We start from the raw sequence: 18,843 nt of genomic DNA, 5'->3' as shown, positions 1-18,843 counted from the left end.
GCAGGACCCTTTTTGCCATTCCAGTTTAATCCTAATTTGCTAATCTAATATTTACCAATATTTTGCTGGATTTGAATTCTTTTGGGTTCATTTTTTGCTTTTGTTCCCAGTGCAGTGATAGACTAGATAAGTTAGATGCAAAACAAGTGTAAAAAACAGGTGATTTTTGACAGACAGTGACTGAAATTAATTAAAGAAAAAAATAAGTTGTATTCTAAATTTATGCCTAAGGCAGCCAAGTGGAAGATACTTTTCCTAAAAATGTTCTCCCTAATCTTTCTAAACCTTCTGGCCCGATATCTGGACAAGAACCTGTAAAACACACCTGTTCCATGCCAGACCAATTTGTACTACTATTTGCTTACCTTGGAACAGTTCAGGGGACAAACAGATATTGTACACACTAACCTAGAATGGCAGAGGGACTTGGAAAAGCCAAATGCAGTAATCTAATTTGTCATTATCAATTCATTAGTGATTAACTATACTGAGAAATTCATAATTGCATGACAGCATGGAAAATCACTTGACACCAGGGAGTAGAATTTACTAAGCCAATGAGCTCCTCCAAATTGGAATTGAGAAAGAACTCTAATCTGCAGCAAGGAACATGGATCAATAGTGACATCTACTAACATGTTTTAATGAGTCAGCCCAAGCATTTTGTTTCAAGAAGCTACTGGCCTAACAAGACCTGCCACTGTCACCAATGCTAATTAAGTGCATTTCCATGAAGTAGTCTAACCTGTTCTGATAAGCCCATAAACTACTTTGACAACTTCAAAAAAAAAAAAGACGATAGGAAATAGAGCCAAGGAGCTAAATCTTTTTCCAATGTAATCAAGAATTTTGAACTCTATCGTGTTTTTTTTCTCAGCTTTTATAATCAAATTCTTGTTTTGGCCAGCTTGCAAACTTTACTGCATTTATAGAGGCCAGTGGATATTTTGATACACAGCTCTGCAGTTTCCAGCTGTTTATCAGGTACTTAGCCAGCAAAGCCATGTAACATTTCTCTGAGTCAATCCTGTAATAAGAGGTTACCACCTACCCAGCCAACCCAGAAGCCCAGTGCCATCGAGTCGATTCCGACTCATAGCCAGTCAGTAGCAAAACCAGAATAGTATAAAGATTTGAGATTCTTCTCTGTCTAACTAAACCATTGTGTTCTTTCAATTTTCTGAATAATTTAGGATTTCATTCAATATGATTCTTTAAGATCTGAATAATTGTCCCAAACAAATCAAGTTGAGTGTCACCACAGAGAAGTATTTCCCACACTCTGGATACCACACTTTCCACACCAAAAGGTTTCTCAGATGGAAGAGGTATGGGAAACTCAGAACTCAGGACAGCTCAACAGGGCCCTTTACTACCAGCATTCTCAGGGTTCTCCGTACGGTAATGTACATTGTGAATTGAAGACGAAGTGCAGAGTATAGTGTTTTTTCAGCTCATTTGACCATGGAAGCAGCTTTTGAGGACTACCCCGGTCCCACAGATCATACTTTGGGAAATGCAGCTATTGAAGTATAATTATTACTCTTGAGCATCTCTAATTGTTAATGGAGTAGGGGGCATTGTAAGAAGGAAGCTCAAATGGAGCTTATAGGGAAGGAGCAGCATTTTAGTAATGACTGTTTTCCCCTTCAAACGACCACTGAAAGCCTACTGTGGGCAAGGGTTCTGGCACCATTTCTTTCAAAATAATAAGGGCCTCACATTTCCTGGGTGGTGCAAACGGTTAACGCACTAAGCTGCTAACCGAAAGGTAAGAGGTTCAAGTCTGCCTACAGATGCCTTGGAAGAAAAGCCTGGGGATCTACTTTTGAAAGATCAGCCACTGAAAACCCTATGAAGCACACTGGGTCGCCATGAGTTGGAATCAACTCCACAGCAACTGGTTTTCTGGTTATTCCTTGAGTATAGTGTATGGGGGAAGGTAGGGGTGACCTCTCAGGGAGATATCAAATCTTTTAAATTCCTCACCCCCACTTCAAATCAAAGGAATTTCCTGTCCAAGTTATCTGCCAGCACCCTACTATTACCTCACACCCTTTGATCAGAAGTCCTTAGAAACAAAGTTTTGCCACTACAATATTGTGACACCTTGGGGCAAACCAAATAGTCTGTACGATTCAGCTAGCTTGAAATCTAGTTTTCCATGCATTTGAAAAAGATGCTTAAAATGCACTAGGCTTAGAAAGCTTGAAGAATGATTTACTGAAGCAAGTTTCTACTCTGCACACAAAACAAACCCTCTTCCATGAATAACTGTTCATTTTTAGGCAGCCATTTGAGCTTCTGTTACTCAGCTATATGGGTTCTGTTGTCTTTTCAGCCAATACACGTTGAATGAAGACAATAAGTAGAGATGCCTTTTGGTGACTCTATTGTTGTGAGGTGTTTTATATTCATGTGAAGGCAAAGAAGATTGAAAACAAAAAAGTGGACACCAGGACTAGATGAGCTACTCTACAAAGATTTTGAAATGTCCAGAGTTGTTTCATGGACAATTAAAGTAATTCAGTTGAGTGTATGCCTGAGAAGAGTTAATTATTGATTAAATATTGTTGAATACACTGAAAACATGAACTCCAAGCACATTAACTAAACAAAGAATTCAAGCACAGTTCTCAACTTTCCGTAAAAATTTCCTAGTGTTCAAAATAGGCCTCATTGCAAAGCCATTCTTATGAAGACATTAAGAAAACTCTTGGCCCTCATCTAATTATTATACATGATATTAAGAATTTACTGAGCTTAAATTTCTAGAAAGAAAAAATGAATTCTGTAACACCCCCTCCAAATAGGATTTTCAATTAAGTAAATCTTCTTTCTAGTTTACTTACATTACTGCTGTTGTTGGTAGTACACACATGTGATAAATTTTTTCTTTTACATATTACTTTCATGGGAATTTAAAGTGTTGCAAATAACACGAACATACAGCTAAGGAAATATATATATTAACTATGATGCAGTTTGTCAGGCTTTAACATTAACAGCAGTAAATCTTGGGATTGGTACATATTGGTACACAATACAGCTGTGGTAAATGACATAAGGATTGCTGAATTCCTGTTTTGCCAGAACTTTCTGGAAGTGACTATTAAGGTTGGCAGTAGGATCTAGCAGATCATTGTTATAGAACATACACAAGGTCTTCTCCTACATGAGACTGTGACAATGTTCTCATTCTTGTGTGCACTGACATCTCGGAGGACAAAGAGGGAACACCCAGATAGGCATCGTGAGATTCTGCAGCTGTGGGCCTCTCACAAGGAGACTGTTCTTCCACAGAGTGAGGTTTTCTTGATTTGGACTATTACCTGATTGGTGTTGGGAGGCAGACCTTGAGAATGTGTTTGCTGCATCCATTTTCACTTTGGGCAATGTATTTAGTCATCATCCTTTGTTTATCCTCCTGAGGTGAGATCTGTAGAAGGTGACCTAAAATTCCTTAAGATATAAATTTTTCACTAACTAGACAATAGATAAATGGTAACTTTGGTTAAGGGTAAGGCGGTCTACAATACCAGGGAAGCCAGCAGAACTTGACCAAGGCAGTCATAGAAGCTTCATAGACACATCCAAACTCCCTGAGGGACTGAATTACTGGGCTGAGGGCTGGAGACCATGGTTTTGGGGGACATCTAGCTCAATTGGCATAACATAGTTGATAAAGAAAATGTTCTACATCCTATTTGGTGAGTAGTGTCTGGGATCTTAAATGCTTGTGAGCGGCCATCTAAAGATACTCCACTGGTCCCACCCTGTCTGGAGCAGGGGAGAATGAAGAAAACCAAAGACACAAGGGAAAGATTAATTCAAAGGACTAATGGACCACAAATGCCACAGCCTCCACTAAACTGAGCCCAGCACGACTAAATGGTGCCTGGCTACCACCACTGACTGCACTGATAGGGATCACAATAAAGCATCGTGAACAGAGCTGGAGAAAAACGTAGAACAAAATTTAAACTCACAAAAACAGGCCAGACTTACTGGTCTGACAGAGACTGGAGAAACCCCGAGGGTATAGCCCCCAGGCACCCTTTTTAACTCAGTACTGAAGTCACTCCTGAGGTCCACCCATCAGCCAAAGATTAGACAGACCCATAAAACAAACAATAATACATGTAGCTCAACCATGTATACAAGGCTAAATGGGCACACCAGCCCAGAGGCAACGACGAGAAGGCAGGAGAGGACAGGAAAGCTGGACAAATGGAAATGGGGAACCCAAGGTTGAGAAGGCGAGAGTGTTGACACATCGCAGGGTTGGCAACTAGGATCACAAAATATGTGTATTGTTTAATGAGAAACTAATTTGCTCTGTAATCCTTCATTTAAGGCACAATAAAAAATAAAAATTTTGTTCCTAATTTTAATAGATTTTTAAATTATATGTATTTTTAATAATAAAGTACATGCTTAAAAACTTAAAAAATACAAAAGAATCAGGATAATGAAATGAAAGATTTTTATTCAACTTGCTCCTCTACTTCCCATCTCCAATTCCATTTCCCTTTCCACACTGTTAACAGTTTGGTGTATGCCTTTCCAAAGTGTATGGTTACAGACATAAAATAGGTATAGATATAGAGGTATCAAAGGAGACCTCTTGCTAAGTAATAAATAATAGCAATATTAGAACTACTCTTCAGAGTTACTCTGTAAACAAATAATTTCTTTTATAAATATCAGCACAAAACTGGTTGCGTATGAGGCAGAAGTTAAAGATGTTCCAAATGTCCAACTTTTCCAAGCTGCTGTACCACTCCATCATCTCTAACATCAACTACTCCCTCTCACCTCAGTACTCTCCCTCCCATTTTTGGATTACCTAATTTGCTGCAACATCTCATAGAACTCACTAACTGTCCTAAATGGCTCACTTGGTTGTGAAGGCTGGCAAGTCCCAAATTCGCTGGTCAGGTGGAGGCTTCTCCTTGGCCGTCAGTCTCTGCCCAAAGGCACTCAGCTTTCTCATTCTGTGGGCTGGCAAGTCCACTGCGCTTTGTCCTGTGGGTCTCTCCTGCCTTGTGGTGGTGGACTCTTCTCTCTCCCGCCTCTGGAGTGGTTTATTTCAAGCCCAGTAGGATGGCAAAACTGACCAATTCCTTTTGTGAGCCACAATTACCCCATCACACAGTCCCATCCAATCAAATGGGTGGGAGTTACAAAACCATGGCTAGAAAGGCCACACAAAAGTAATCCATTACACCGTACTCTCAAAACAAGAATACAGATTATTTGTCACACAACCTGGGAAATTACTGCCTTCTGGAATTCTAATATATATATTTTTTTCCTCCAGAATATTTCTGATTTCGTATATTCTGGCATGCTTCCTTGCCATGTGCCAGACCACAGACTGGAAGGAGATGTGAATATAAATATCGCTATGGCTAAAAATATCCACTCAGAACTCCATATGCCAAAGCATTAGTATAAACTTTTAAATCTTTAATCAGGCCTAAAAAGGACAAGTGCCTCCCAGTAATTCAAGGGAAAAATTCATAGAGAAAAAAAGGATTTGGGAGCCTATGTAAAGGGTAGGGGAGATTTTGAGTCTACTTCAATTAATCAGCAAATATTTGTTAATCATCCATGCTGTGGTAAGCACTGTAGGTATACAGATATAGAACGTGTGATCTCCACCTCCAAAGGGTTTACCATATAATAAGAAATCAGATTGGCCAGACAGAATTGAATCAGATAAAAGAATTGCACAAGGGCTTGAACTTGCCAAAGTAATAAACAATAGGCAGCCTCTACAGGTTTTTGCAAGAAGGAGTGATCCGATAAAAGCACGTTAAAAAAGGTGTCTTCACTCCCTTCCACTCCTTTGTCTTTATTCCATAACTACTGCCTTAGCCTAGGCTTTTATGACCTTGCCTATTGCGACAAACTTGTATTCCTCCATCCTGCTGCCTTCCAGGCTACCCTGCATACAGCCCCAAGGTGGATTTTCCATAGGTGCTGGAGGGCCCCTCTCTGCACACAAGTAAAAAGTAACTCTCCTTTGACCACCAAATAAAGTCTGGAGTGTTTGATGTGAAATTCAAGGCCCTCACATAAATTATGGTACCTTCCTTCCACACTTGTCTCCATTTTCTCATATGAACCCTTTACTCTATCGAAACTGAACTATTCACCATTTTCCAAATGCACCTCTGGGCCATCCTCATGAGATTCCCACACTCTCCTTGTCTTCTCATGTTCCCGTTCCCCTATCTCCATAGGACAGCAGTCAGAGAAACCTGGAAGCTGATGCAGCAACCCTAGTATGAGATTTTGGCAGCAGGGCAAGGGTGGGGAGTGTGGGAGTGGAGAGGAAGGCTAGGTACAAGGCTAGCAACAGATCCAGCAGCTTATTCCACGTCCTCATAATTGTATTTATTTCATACTGCCTGTGTAACCTGGGACCATATATAATTGAGGATGATTTCTCCATACTTTATTTAAATCACTACTATATGTTGTTGTTGTTGTTAGGTGCCGTCGAGTCGATTCCGACCCATAGCGACCCTATGCACAACAGAACGAAACACTGCCCAGTCCTGCGCCATCCTTACAATCGTTATGCTTGAGCTCATTGTTGCAGCCACTGTGTCAATCCACCTCGTTGAGGGTCTTTCTCTTTTCTGCTGATCCTGTACTTTGCCAAGCATGCAGTCCTTCTCCAGGGACTGATCCCTCCTGACAACATGTCCAAAAGTATGTAAGATGCAGTCTCGCCATCCTTGTTTCTAAGGAGCGGTCTGGTTTTACCTCTAAGATTTGTTCGTTCTTTTGGTAGTCCGTGGTATATTCAATATTCTTCGCCAACACCACAATTCAAAGTCGTCAACTCTTCTTCGGTCTTCCTTATTCATTGTCCAGCTTTCACATGGATATGATGCAATTGAAAACACCATGGCTTGGTTCAGGTGCACCTTAGTCTTCAGGGTGACATCTTTGCTCTTCAACACTTTAAAGAGGTCCTTTGTAGCAGATTTACCCAATGCGATGCGTCTTTTGACTTCTTGACTGCTGCTTCCACAGCTGTTGATTGTGGATCCAAGTAAAATGAAATCCTTGACAACTTCAGTCTTTTCTCCATTTATCATGATGTTGCTCATTGGTCCAGTTGTGAGGATTTTTGTTTTCTTTATGTTGAGGTGTAACCCATACTGAAGGCTGTAGTCTTTGATCTTTATCAGTAAGTGCTTCAAGTCCTCTTCACTTTCAGCAAGCAAGGTTCTGTCATCTGCATAACACAGGTTGTTAATGAGTCTTCCTTCAATCCTGATGCCCCCTTCTTCTTCAAATAGTCCAGTTTCTCAGATTATTTGCTCAGCATACAGATTGAATAGGTATGGTGAAAGAATACAACCCTGACGCACACCTTTCCTGACTTTAAACCAATAAGTATCCCCTTGTTCTGTCTGAACAATTGTCTCTTGATCTATGTAAAGGTTCCTCATGAGCACAATTAGGTGTTCTGGAATTCCCATTCTTTGCAATGTTATCTATAATTTGTTATGATCCACACAGTTGAATGCCTTTGCATAGTCAATAAAACAGGTAAACATCCTTCTGGTATTCTCTGCTTTCAGCCAGGATCCATCTGACATCAGCAACGATATTCCTGGTTCCATATCCTCTTCCGAAACCAGCCTGAATTTCTGGCAGCTTCCTGTCGATACACTGCTGCAGCTGTTTTTTGAAAGATCTTCAGCAAAATTTGGCTTGCATGTGATATTAATGATATTGTTCTATAATTTCCACATTTGGTTGGATCGCCTGTCTTGGGAATAGGTATAAATATGGATCTCTTCCAGTCAGTTGGCCAGGAAGCTGTTATCCATATTTCTTGGCATAAACGAGTGAGCACCTCTGGCACTGCGTCTGTTTGTTGAAACATCTCAGTTGATATTCCATCAATTTCTGGAGCTTTGTTTTTCACCAATGCCTTCAGAGCAGTTTGGACTTCTTCCTTCAATACCATTGGTTCCTGATCATATGCTACCTCTTGAAATGGTTGAACACCGACTAATTCTTTTTGGTATAATGACTGTGTATTCCACCCATCTTCTTTTGATGCTTCCTATGTCATTTAATATTTTCCCCATAGAATCCTTCACTATTCCAACAGGCATAAAAAAATCCTTTGTTGACCAGACTTAATGGTCTGAGACTAGAGGAATCCTGGCTGTCATGGTCCCCAAACCTTCTGTTGGCCCAGGACAGGAACCATTCCCGAAGACAACTCATCAGACATGGAAGGGACTGGACAAAGGGTAGGAGAGAGAAGCTGATGAAGAGTGAGCTACTTGTATCAGGTGGACACTTGAGACTGTGTTGGCATCTCCTGTCTGGAGTGGAGATAGGAGGGTAGAGAGGGTTAGAAATTGACATAATTGTCATGAAAGGAGAGACTGGAAGGGCTGACTCATTAGGGGGAGAGCAAGTGGGAGTACGGAGTAAGGTGTATATAAACTTATATGTGACAGACTGACTTGATTTGTAGATGTTCACTTAAAGCTCAATAAAAATTATTAAAAAAAAAAATCCTTTGTTAAGAAGGCAGGAGGAAACAGAAAAGCTGGTAACAGGGAACCCAAGGTTGAGAAGGGAGAGTGTTGACATGTTGTGGGGTTGTTAACCAATGTCTTAAAACAATGTGTGAACTAACTGTTCAATGAGAAACTAGTTTGTTCTATAAACCTTCATCTAAAGTACAATAAAAAATAAAAATAAAATACTTTGTTAGCTAGAAGTCTTCAAGACACACTCTAAAGTAATTTTGTGGGATTAAATACACTGCTTTACTGCTTTCTACATAAACTGCATACATTGAGTAAGAATTTTTTTTATTTCATTACTGCTGAGATTTTGAATATAAGGCTCTGAGTAAATCCTATGAAACCTAAAGTTAGAAATTCAACTGGACCTTAGTAACAGCTGGAATGGGCTCTTAAAAGTAATTGGGCTCTTTTTTTATTCTCCCCTCTTAGCTCTGACTGTGGTCAGCTTTCTTCTCTGTGGCTCAGATCATCTTCCTCTGCTCTTCAGTCCACCTCTAAACATGGCTAAGACCAGCTCAGAGTGCTACCAGCTGCAGTCTAGGTGCTCAAAGACAGAATGACCTAAGCCTCTTAAACTCAGGTACAAATTCTCAGGGAAGAAAATTTGAACTAGCAGGAAAATCAGATACCTGTGTTCCCTGATTGGTGCTTCCTTCTCCAGAAGAAAAATCTACTAAGAAGACAAACTACATCTGGTTGTTTGGTAAGCATGGAGTCACACATCCATCCCTCAGCAAGTCTGGTCTGCTCGGCCATAAAAATGCATTCTAAATTGGTCCTCTTCTCTTTACCTTCACTTCTATTACCCGAATCCAAAGTCACCATCTCTACCTCCTCTTGTCAAAACCTCTGCAATAGTGTCTTTACTAGTCTCTTTACTGCTGTTTTTACCCCCTTAGAATTGATTCTTCTTTCAGCATCCAGAATTACTCTGTTCAAATGTAATTCAGATCATACCCCTGCCTAAAACACCCTGATAGATCTCTAATTATATACTGTATATATATATGTGTATATATATAGAGAGAGAGAGAGCCCTGGTGGTGCAGTGGTTAAAGTGATCGACTGCTAACCAAAAGGTTGGTTGTTCAAAACCACCAGCAGCTGTGCAGGAGAAAGATGTGGCAGTCTGCTTCTGCAGAGATTTACAGTCTTGGAAGCCCTGTTGGGTCACCATGAGTTGGAACCGACTCGTTGGCAGTGGGTATACATACATACATATATATATATACACACACACACACATATATATGGAGCCTTAGTAGCGCAGTGGTTAAGAGTTCAGCTGCTAACCAAAGGGTCAGCAGTTTGAATCCACCAGCCATTTCATGGAAACCCTATGGGGCAGTTCTACTCTGTCCTATAGAGTTGTTATGAGTTGGAATTGACTTGACAGCAAGTTTTTTTTTTTTTTTTTTTTTTGGTTTATATATACACATATATGTGTGTGTGTAAGCCTGCTAAAAAATTGTTAATGATGGCATGTACAATCACAGATCCATGGAGACTGAATTAAAAGATGGCATTTAGAGAAGGAGCATGCTGTCACATTACAGGGAGAGGAACTAGGGTCACATAACAACATATGTTTGAGTTTTTGTATGAGAAACTGCCTTGAATTGTAAACTTTCACTTAAAGCACAATAAAAAAAAAGAGGGAAAAAAAAGATGGCATTTAGAAGTAATCTGGTCAATACATTCATTATCTTTATTATAAGTGATTTAAAGTTTGAATTATTATTTCATGATATCTGTATAGGAAGTGGGTTATTAATAACCAGTTGTGCCTAGACCACCGTGGTTTTACAATCGTGAGAAATTTAGAAGCAGCGCCCCATAAGGGTTAAAAACCATGCTCTAGAGTTAGTTTGCTCAGCTGTTAACATTTGCTTCAGTCATTGTAAAATGAAGAAAATATTAGTACTTTCTGCATAGGGCTATTTTTAGGATTAAAAGAACATACATATACACACAACACACACACATATAAATATGTATTTGCTCTTGTTAGGTACCTTTGAGTTGGTCCAACTCATAGCGACCCTATGTACAATAGAACAAAACTCTGCCCAGTTCTCACAATCATTGCTATGTTTGATCCCATTGTTGAAGCCAGTGTGCCAATCCATCTCGTTGAGTTTACTTTACCAAGCGTGATGTCCTTCTCCAGGGACTGGTCCCCCCGATAACATGTCCAAAGTATGTGAGATGAAGTCTTGCCAACCTTCCTTCTAAAGCGTATTCTGGATGTATTTCTTCCAAGACGAATTTGTTCAGCTTTCTGACACCCCATGGTATATTCAATATTCTTCACATACTCTTCACAATATACTTCAAAGGCATCAATTCTTCCTCGGTCTTCCTTATTCATTGTCCAGCTTTCACATGCATAAATACCACGGCTTAGGTCAGATACACCTTAGTCCTCAAAGTGACATCTTTGCTTTTTGACACTTTAAAGAGGTCTTTTGCAGCAGATTTGCTCAATGCAATGTGTCTTTTGATTTTTTGACTGCTGCTTCCATGGGTGTTGATTGTGGTCAAATAAAATGAAATCCTTGACAACTTCAGTATTTTCTCCATTTATCAAGACATTGCTTGTTGGTACAATTGTGAGGATTTTTGTTTTCTTTATGTTGAGGTATAATTCATGCTGAAAGCTGTAGTCTTTGATCTCCATCAGTAAGTGCTTCAAGTCCTCTTCACTTTCAGCAAGCAAGCTTGTATCACCTGCATAGCGAAGGTTGTTAATGAGTCTTCCTCCAATTCTGATGCTGCATTCTTCTTCATATAGTCCAGCTTCTTGGATTATTTGCCCAGCATACAGATTGAATAAGTACGGTGAAAGCATACAACCCTGATGCACACCTTTCCTGATTTTAAACCACACAGTATCCCCTGTTCTGTTCGAAGGACTGCTTCTTAGTCTATGTACACGTTACTCATGAGCACAATTAAGTGTTCTAGAATTCCCATTTGCAATGTTATCCATAATTCGTTTTGATGCACACGGTCAAATGCCTTTGCCTAGTCAATAAAACACAGGTAAACATCTTTCTGGTATTCTCTGCTTTCAGCCAGGATCCATCTGACATCAGCAATGATATCCCTGGTTCCACATCCTCTTGTGAATCTGGCTTGAATTTTTGGCAGTTCCCTGTTGATGTACGGTGCAACCTTTTTTTCATTATTTTCAGCAAAATTTTACTTGGGTGTGATATTAATGATATTGTTCTGTGTATGTGAACCTAATACCAGGTTATTTGACATGACCAGGATAGGCTGAGCCAAATCTAAATTAAAAACTCCATTTTGAATCAAAGCTGCAATTTAGCCTAAGTCTCTACCTCTGCTGTTCTGAACAGACAGTCAGCTTCCTGTAAAAGTTTAACTGCTTGTAACACAATGAAAGCAAGGGTCAGGGCTTGAGCTTGTGAAGGGAATTGTTTGTTAAAAGTTGTTTGCCAAGAACGTTTGTGCAGCTTGGCCTAAGAAGAATGCCTTGTTCAAACAAGTTCCGGGAGGATAGGAAATAGAATTGATAAGGTTAAGAAAGTTTGTAGCTTAACGACCCCCCTTGTAACTTTTTGCTATGTACTCCCTTTATGCCTGCGAGCATGTAGTCTTCGGTTACTCCACCTGATAAAAGCCTCACTGTCCTTCTGCAATTTGGAACATTACTGTACCCTATTTGGGTACTCTGATGGATCCCGCTTCAGGAAGCTCTTTCCACAATAAAACTTTTTGCTTTCACTTCTAATAGTGTCAGACTCGTGCTTTGCTATGACAGTTTGATAATTTCCATATTCCGTTGGATCACCTTTCATTAGAATGGGCACAAATATGTATCTTTTCCATGGCCAGGTAGCTGGCTTCCAAATTTCTTGGCATAGATGAATGAGTGCTTCCAGAGTTGCATCTGTTTGTTGGAACATCTCAATAGGTATTCTGGCAGTTCCTGGAGCCCGGCTTTTTGCCAATGCCTGCAGTGCAGCTTGGACTTCCTCCTTCAATACGATCAGTTCTTGATCCTATGCTACCTCTTGAAATTGTTGAACGTTGACCAATTTCTTCGGTAGAGTGACTGTGTATTCCTTTCATCTTCTTTTTATGTTCCCTATGTCGTTCAATATTTTGCTCATAGAATCCTTCAATATTGTAACTTGAGGCTTGAATTTTTTTCTTCTTTCAGCTTGAGAAATGCTGAGCATGTTCTTTCTTTTGGTTTTCTAATTCTAGGTCTTTGAACATTTCATTATAATACTTTACTTTCTCTTCTTGAGCTGCCCTTTGAAATCTGTGCAGCTCTTTCACTTCATCATTTTTTCCATCTGCTTTAGCTACTCTACGTTCAAAGAGCAACTTTCAGAGTCTCTTATGACATCCATTTTGGTCTTTTCTTTCCTATCTTTTTAGTGACATTTTGCTTTTTTCATGTATGATGTCTTTGATGTTATCCCACAACTCATCTGGTCTTCGGTCATTAATGTTCAATGTGTCAAATCTATTCTTGAGATGGTCTCTAAATTCAGTGGGATATACTTGAAGTTATACTTTGGCTCTCACGGATTTGCTTTGATTTTCTTTACCTTCAACTTGAACTTGCATATGAACAATTGATGGTCTGTTCCAGAGTTGACCCCTGGCCTTGTTCTGACATATGATATTGAGCATCTCCATCATCTCTTTCCACAGATGTAGTTGATTGGATTCCTGTGCGTTCCATTCTGTGAGGTCCACATGTATAGTTGTCAGTTATGTGGTTAAAAAGGTATTTCTGATGAATAAGACGTTGGTCTTGCAAAAGTTTATCATGCAACCTTCGATGCTATTTCTATCACCAAATACATAGACAGAGAGAGAGAGATATGTATGCATATATTAGGATATCGATGTTTATGCATTCCATTTCTTTTTTTTATTTCATTTTTGATGATTTCCAACTTTCCTAGATTCACACTTTGTATATTCCATGTTCCTATTATTAATGCGTGTTTGCAGCTGTTTCTTCTCATTTTGAGTCATGCCACATCAGCAAATGAAGGTCCAAAAACCTGGACTCCATCCAGGTCATTAAGGTCTACTCTACTTTGAGGAGACACCTCTTCCCCAGTCTTATTTTGAGTGCCTTCCAACCTGGGGGGCTCATCTTCTGGCATTATATCAGACTATGTTCTTCTGTTATTCATAAGGTTTTCACTGGCTAATTCTTTTCAGAAGTAGATCGCTGGGTGCTTCTTCCTAGTCTGTCTTGGTCTGGAAGCTCAGGTGAAACCTGTCTGCCATGGGTGACCCTGATGGTATTTGAATACTGGTGGCATAGCTTCTAGTATCACAGCAACACACATGCCTCCAAAGTACAGCAAACTGACAGATGCATGGGGATATATATATATATATATATATTTAGACCACTGTCTAGAATTCAGTAAGCATGCAATTAATGTGAACCAATATTAATCCCTGGGGAAGATCAGCAAAAAAGAGGAAGACTCTCAACAAGATGAATTGTCACAGTGGTTGCAACAATGGGCTCAAGTATTAACAAGGATTGCGAGGATGGCACAGGACTGGGCAGTGCTTCATTCTGTTGTACATAGGGTCGCTATGAGTCAGAACTGACTCTACAGCACCTGATGAGAACAAAAATATTAATCTGGCTTTGGTAAATTTGAAAAACAAAGCAAAACAACTAACCTTGGTACCTCCTTCCCGTTGCTAGTCAATAAGGATCAGTATACGACAATATACCTGACAAAGCCAAATAAATGCTTAATTGTAGCAAGGAAAGACTTTTAGTGTTTGAAGAAACATCAATGCTCAACTTCAAAAATTTTTTGCAAAATGGTGTTGAGGAAAATCAATTGGCATGAAATTAAGCAACTGGTGAGAAGTATATGGACAGAAAATAAATCAAAGATCTTATATAAATTAATTAAATAATAAATACATTTAAAATGTTTAAAACACAGGACATTTTAAATCACAGTGATTTGAAGCAGAGACCTTGAATAGTCATGGTGCAATAGAGCACAGTCATGCAATTTGATCACTTAAATGATGAAGTATGCATTTCAAGTTCTACCTTAATAGTGGAAAAGGCATAAACCTTCTTATTTGCATTGGAAACTCTGGTGATGTAGTGGTTAAGAGTTCAGCTGCTAACCAAAAGGTTGGCAGTTCATATCTACCAGGCGCTCCTTGGAAACCCTATCGGGCAATTCTACTCTGTCCTTTAGGGTCACTGTGAGTCAGAATCGACTCAACAGAAATGGGTTTGGTTTTGGGTTTGATTATTTGCAGATTGGAGCCCTGGTGCCACAGTGGTTAAGCATTCTGCTGCTAACCCAAAGATCTTCAAATCCACCAGCTGCTCCTTGGAAACCCTATGGGGCAATTCTACTCTGTCGTATAGGATTGCTATGAGTCGGAATTAACCTGATGGCAGTGAGTGGTGTGAAGTGAATTTGCAAATTACGTAATAATAATAATGTTGTTGCTTATTGAGTGCTTACTACACACCAAGTGCTTTACATATATCATCTCTTTTCTTTTTAAAATAAAAATATTCAAACATAGAAAAAAGTATGTAGGATAATATAATAAACATTCATATACATATCACCAAGTTCAACATTTAACATTTTCTATATTTTTTACTTTTCTGAAATATTTAAAAATATAGATATCGAACATTGCACCCTTAAATATGTCAGTATGCATGTCTAAAGAATAAATACTGTTGTCTACATAAGCACAATACCATTATCACACCTACTAAAATAACAATGATTGTCCCACATCAGTTAATACCCCAGTTCATATACAAATTTTTCTAAATTATCCCCAAAATATGTTTTATATCTGATTTATTAAACCAAGATCAACCAAGGACAAAACATTGCCTATGATGTCTCTTAAATTTCTTTTAACTCAGAACAAGTCTTCCCTCAGCCCTGCCCCCCCTTTTTTTTTTTAATACCAATGACCTGGTGGCATAGTGGTTAAGTGCTATAGCTGCTAACCAAAAGATTAGCAGTTTGACTCTACCAGGTGCTCCTTGGAAACTCTATGGGGCAGTTCTACTCTGTCCTATAGGCTCTCTACGAATTGGAATCAACTTGAGAGCAACAGGTATTCAAAGTTAACAATATAAGGTTCTTACTTAATTTTGCAAGGACGCCTGGTAGTGCAGTGCTTAAAGCACTTGGCTGCTAACCAAAAGGTAGGCCAGTGGCTCCTTGGGAGAAAGATGTGGCAATCTGCTTCTGTAGTTGGAAATCCTATGGGGAAGTTCTACTCTGTCCTATAGGGTCACTATGAGTCAGAATCTATCCCACGGCACATAACACTGAATTTTGTTTTTATACTTGTATATCTTTTCTTTTATAGTGAAGTTTTTGTTCCTAATAACATTAGCAAAATTATTCTTTTAATCCTCACATCAACCCTGTAGGGTAGGTACTCGTGATCATAACTTATCATTCCTGTTTTAAAAGGAGGAAATGGAGACTAGAGGTCCCTAAGGTCTCAGAGTCAATAAACAGCAATGTCAGGATTTAAACCCAGGCATGATACTTCCAAGGATTTCATTTTACTTGGATCCACAGTCAATGCCCATGGAAGCAGCAGTCAAGAAATCAAACAACAGATTGCACTGAGAAAATCTGCTGCAAAAGATTGCTTCAGAGGCAGAGCCAAGATGGCACAATAGACTGACGATTCTGGCAAGCCGTCTTACAACAAAGACCAAAAAAAACAAGTGAAAGGAGAATATTTGTGACGTTAGGAGCCCTGAACATCAAAGGCAAGCTTAGAAAATGAACTGAGGGGCAGGAGGAGGAAGGAATGGTTCAGAAGTGGAGAGGAGTTACTGGACCTGAATCGCTTGGAGCCCTCAGGCACCATTCCCAGGAGTGGTGGCGGTGGGCTGGTACTAGCATTCAGCCACAGTTTCCTCAGGGAGAAGCAGCCAGTCACACAGCCTACTCACACCTCCAGAACCAGAGAAGAACGGTGCTCTTGGCAATAGCTACGTACTTGCATATGTTTTACCGTGCATCCCCACTCCCAAGCTGGCTTCAGTGGCTGATTTCCCTGGGCCTGAGATAGGCCCTGTTGAGCACCTAGAGTCATCCTCTTGGCCGTGGAGAAGGAATAAATTTGCAATTGGGGGAAAAGATAATTTGCCAGCTCCACTAACCTGGGGAGCTCAGGCTAGAAGCGGCTCCTGTCCAGGCATAAATGGTCCATGGGCTTTGAGTACCTTTCCTCCCTGCATGGACCTGAATGGGCCTATTTCAGGAGAATAGGCCCTTGTTGGCAGACTACAACTGTTTCAGCTGTGCAGTGGAGAGGCGGGTGTTTGATGTTTGACACTGCTTTGCCTATTAAACAGGGTCCTTACCTACCCACATCAGGGGCCTAAGGACTGGTGGCTCCACTCAGGTCACCCAGCCACCTGTGACAGGGGTCCAAGGATAACTGGTACCTCCCAGTCCTTACAACCCAAAACACTGGGTGCCCATGGTCCATCTGCAGAACCCACACACCTGTATACTCTAGGGAACACTAACACGCTTTAGTCAGAGACATGTGGGGGACGATTCTCAGCCCACTGCCTCGTTCAGAGTGTGACCCTCTGCTACAACTAGATACCGGTACCTACTAACCCCCTGCCCCTCTAAGACTGTAGGACAGAGCCTGTACCACACACTTGATGATGAGCTACCTAGACACCTGAGCTGAATTCATACAAGAAAAGTGAATGGATTCCTAGACTGATATACCTGATAACAGCTCTAGCCATCTGGGGACAGGATGTCAGAGCTCCAAAGGCAAAAATACTCAAGCTAACTCACTCGAGCAACCCATTTGGGCATATCAAAACAAAACAAAGCAAGAAGTTACAACACAGTAAGCAAACATAAAGTAAAATAATACAATAACTTATAGATGGCTCGGAGACAACAGTCAATATCGAGTCACATAAAGAAACAGACCACGATTGCCCCAACAAGCTCTCAAAACAAAGAATCAAGGGATCCTCTAGATGAAAGTGCATTCATGGAATTGCAAAAGGCAGAATACAAAAGATTAATATACAGAACACTTCAAGATATCAGGAAAGAAATCACACAATACACAGAACAAGCCAAGGAACACACAGATAAAGCAATTGAAGAAATTAAAAAAGATTATTCAGGAACATAATGAACAATTTAATAAGCTGGAAAAATCCATAGACAGACAACAATTAGAAACTCAGAAAATTAACAATAAAATTACAGAAGAGACTACTCAATAGAAAGTCAGAGGAGCAGAATTGAGCAAGTGGAAGGCAGATTTCTGAACCTGAAGTACTTGGCACTAATATATTTGAAGAAAAATCACAGAAAAGAATTTTAAAAAATGAAGAAAACTTAAGAATCAGGTGGGACTCTATCAAGAGAAATAACCTATAAGTGATTGGAGTACCAGAACAGGGAGGGATAACAGAAAATACAGAGAGAATTGTTGAAGATTTGTTGGCAGAAAACTCCACTGATATCGTGAAAGATGAGACGATATCTATCCAAGAAGCTCATCAAACTCTACATAAAGGTAGATTTCAAAAGAAAGTCACTAAGACATATTATAATCAAACTTGCCAAAACCAAAGATAAAGAGAGAATTTTAAGAGCAGCTAGGGATAAACAAAAAGTCACCTACAAAGGAGAGTCAATAAGAATAAGCTCGGACTACACAGCAGAAACCAAGCAGGCAAGAAGGCAATGGGATGACTTATATTAAAAATTGAAGGAAAAAAATTGCCAGTCAAGAATCTTATATCCAGCAAAACCGTCTCTCAAATATGAAGGTGAAATTAGGACATTTCCAGATAAACAAAAGTTCAGGGAATTTGTAAAAACCAAACCAAAACTACAAGAAGTACTAAAGGGAGTTCTTTGGTTAGAAAATCAATAAAATCAGGTATTGACCCAAGAGTAGAACAATGGACAGAGCAATCAGAAGTCAACCCAGACACGGAAATCACAAAAATAAATCGAGGAAAAAAAAACACTCAATACAGGGATTTAGCGATGTTATTATTCAAAAGAAGACAACATTAAAAAATGAAGAGGGACTAAGAAATATAGTCATAGATCTTTCATATGGAGAGGAACACGAGGCATACAAAAAAATAAAAGTTAGGTTTAAATTTAGAAAAATAGGGGCAAATAATAAGGTAACCACAAAGGAGACAAACTATCCTACACATGAA

The sequence above is a fragment of the Elephas maximus genome, chromosome 8, assembly GCF_024166365.1.
Source record: "Elephas maximus indicus isolate mEleMax1 chromosome 8, mEleMax1 primary haplotype, whole genome shotgun sequence".
NCBI lineage: Eukaryota > Metazoa > Chordata > Mammalia > Proboscidea > Elephantidae > Elephas > Elephas maximus.
This window is presented reverse-complemented; position numbering follows the sequence as displayed.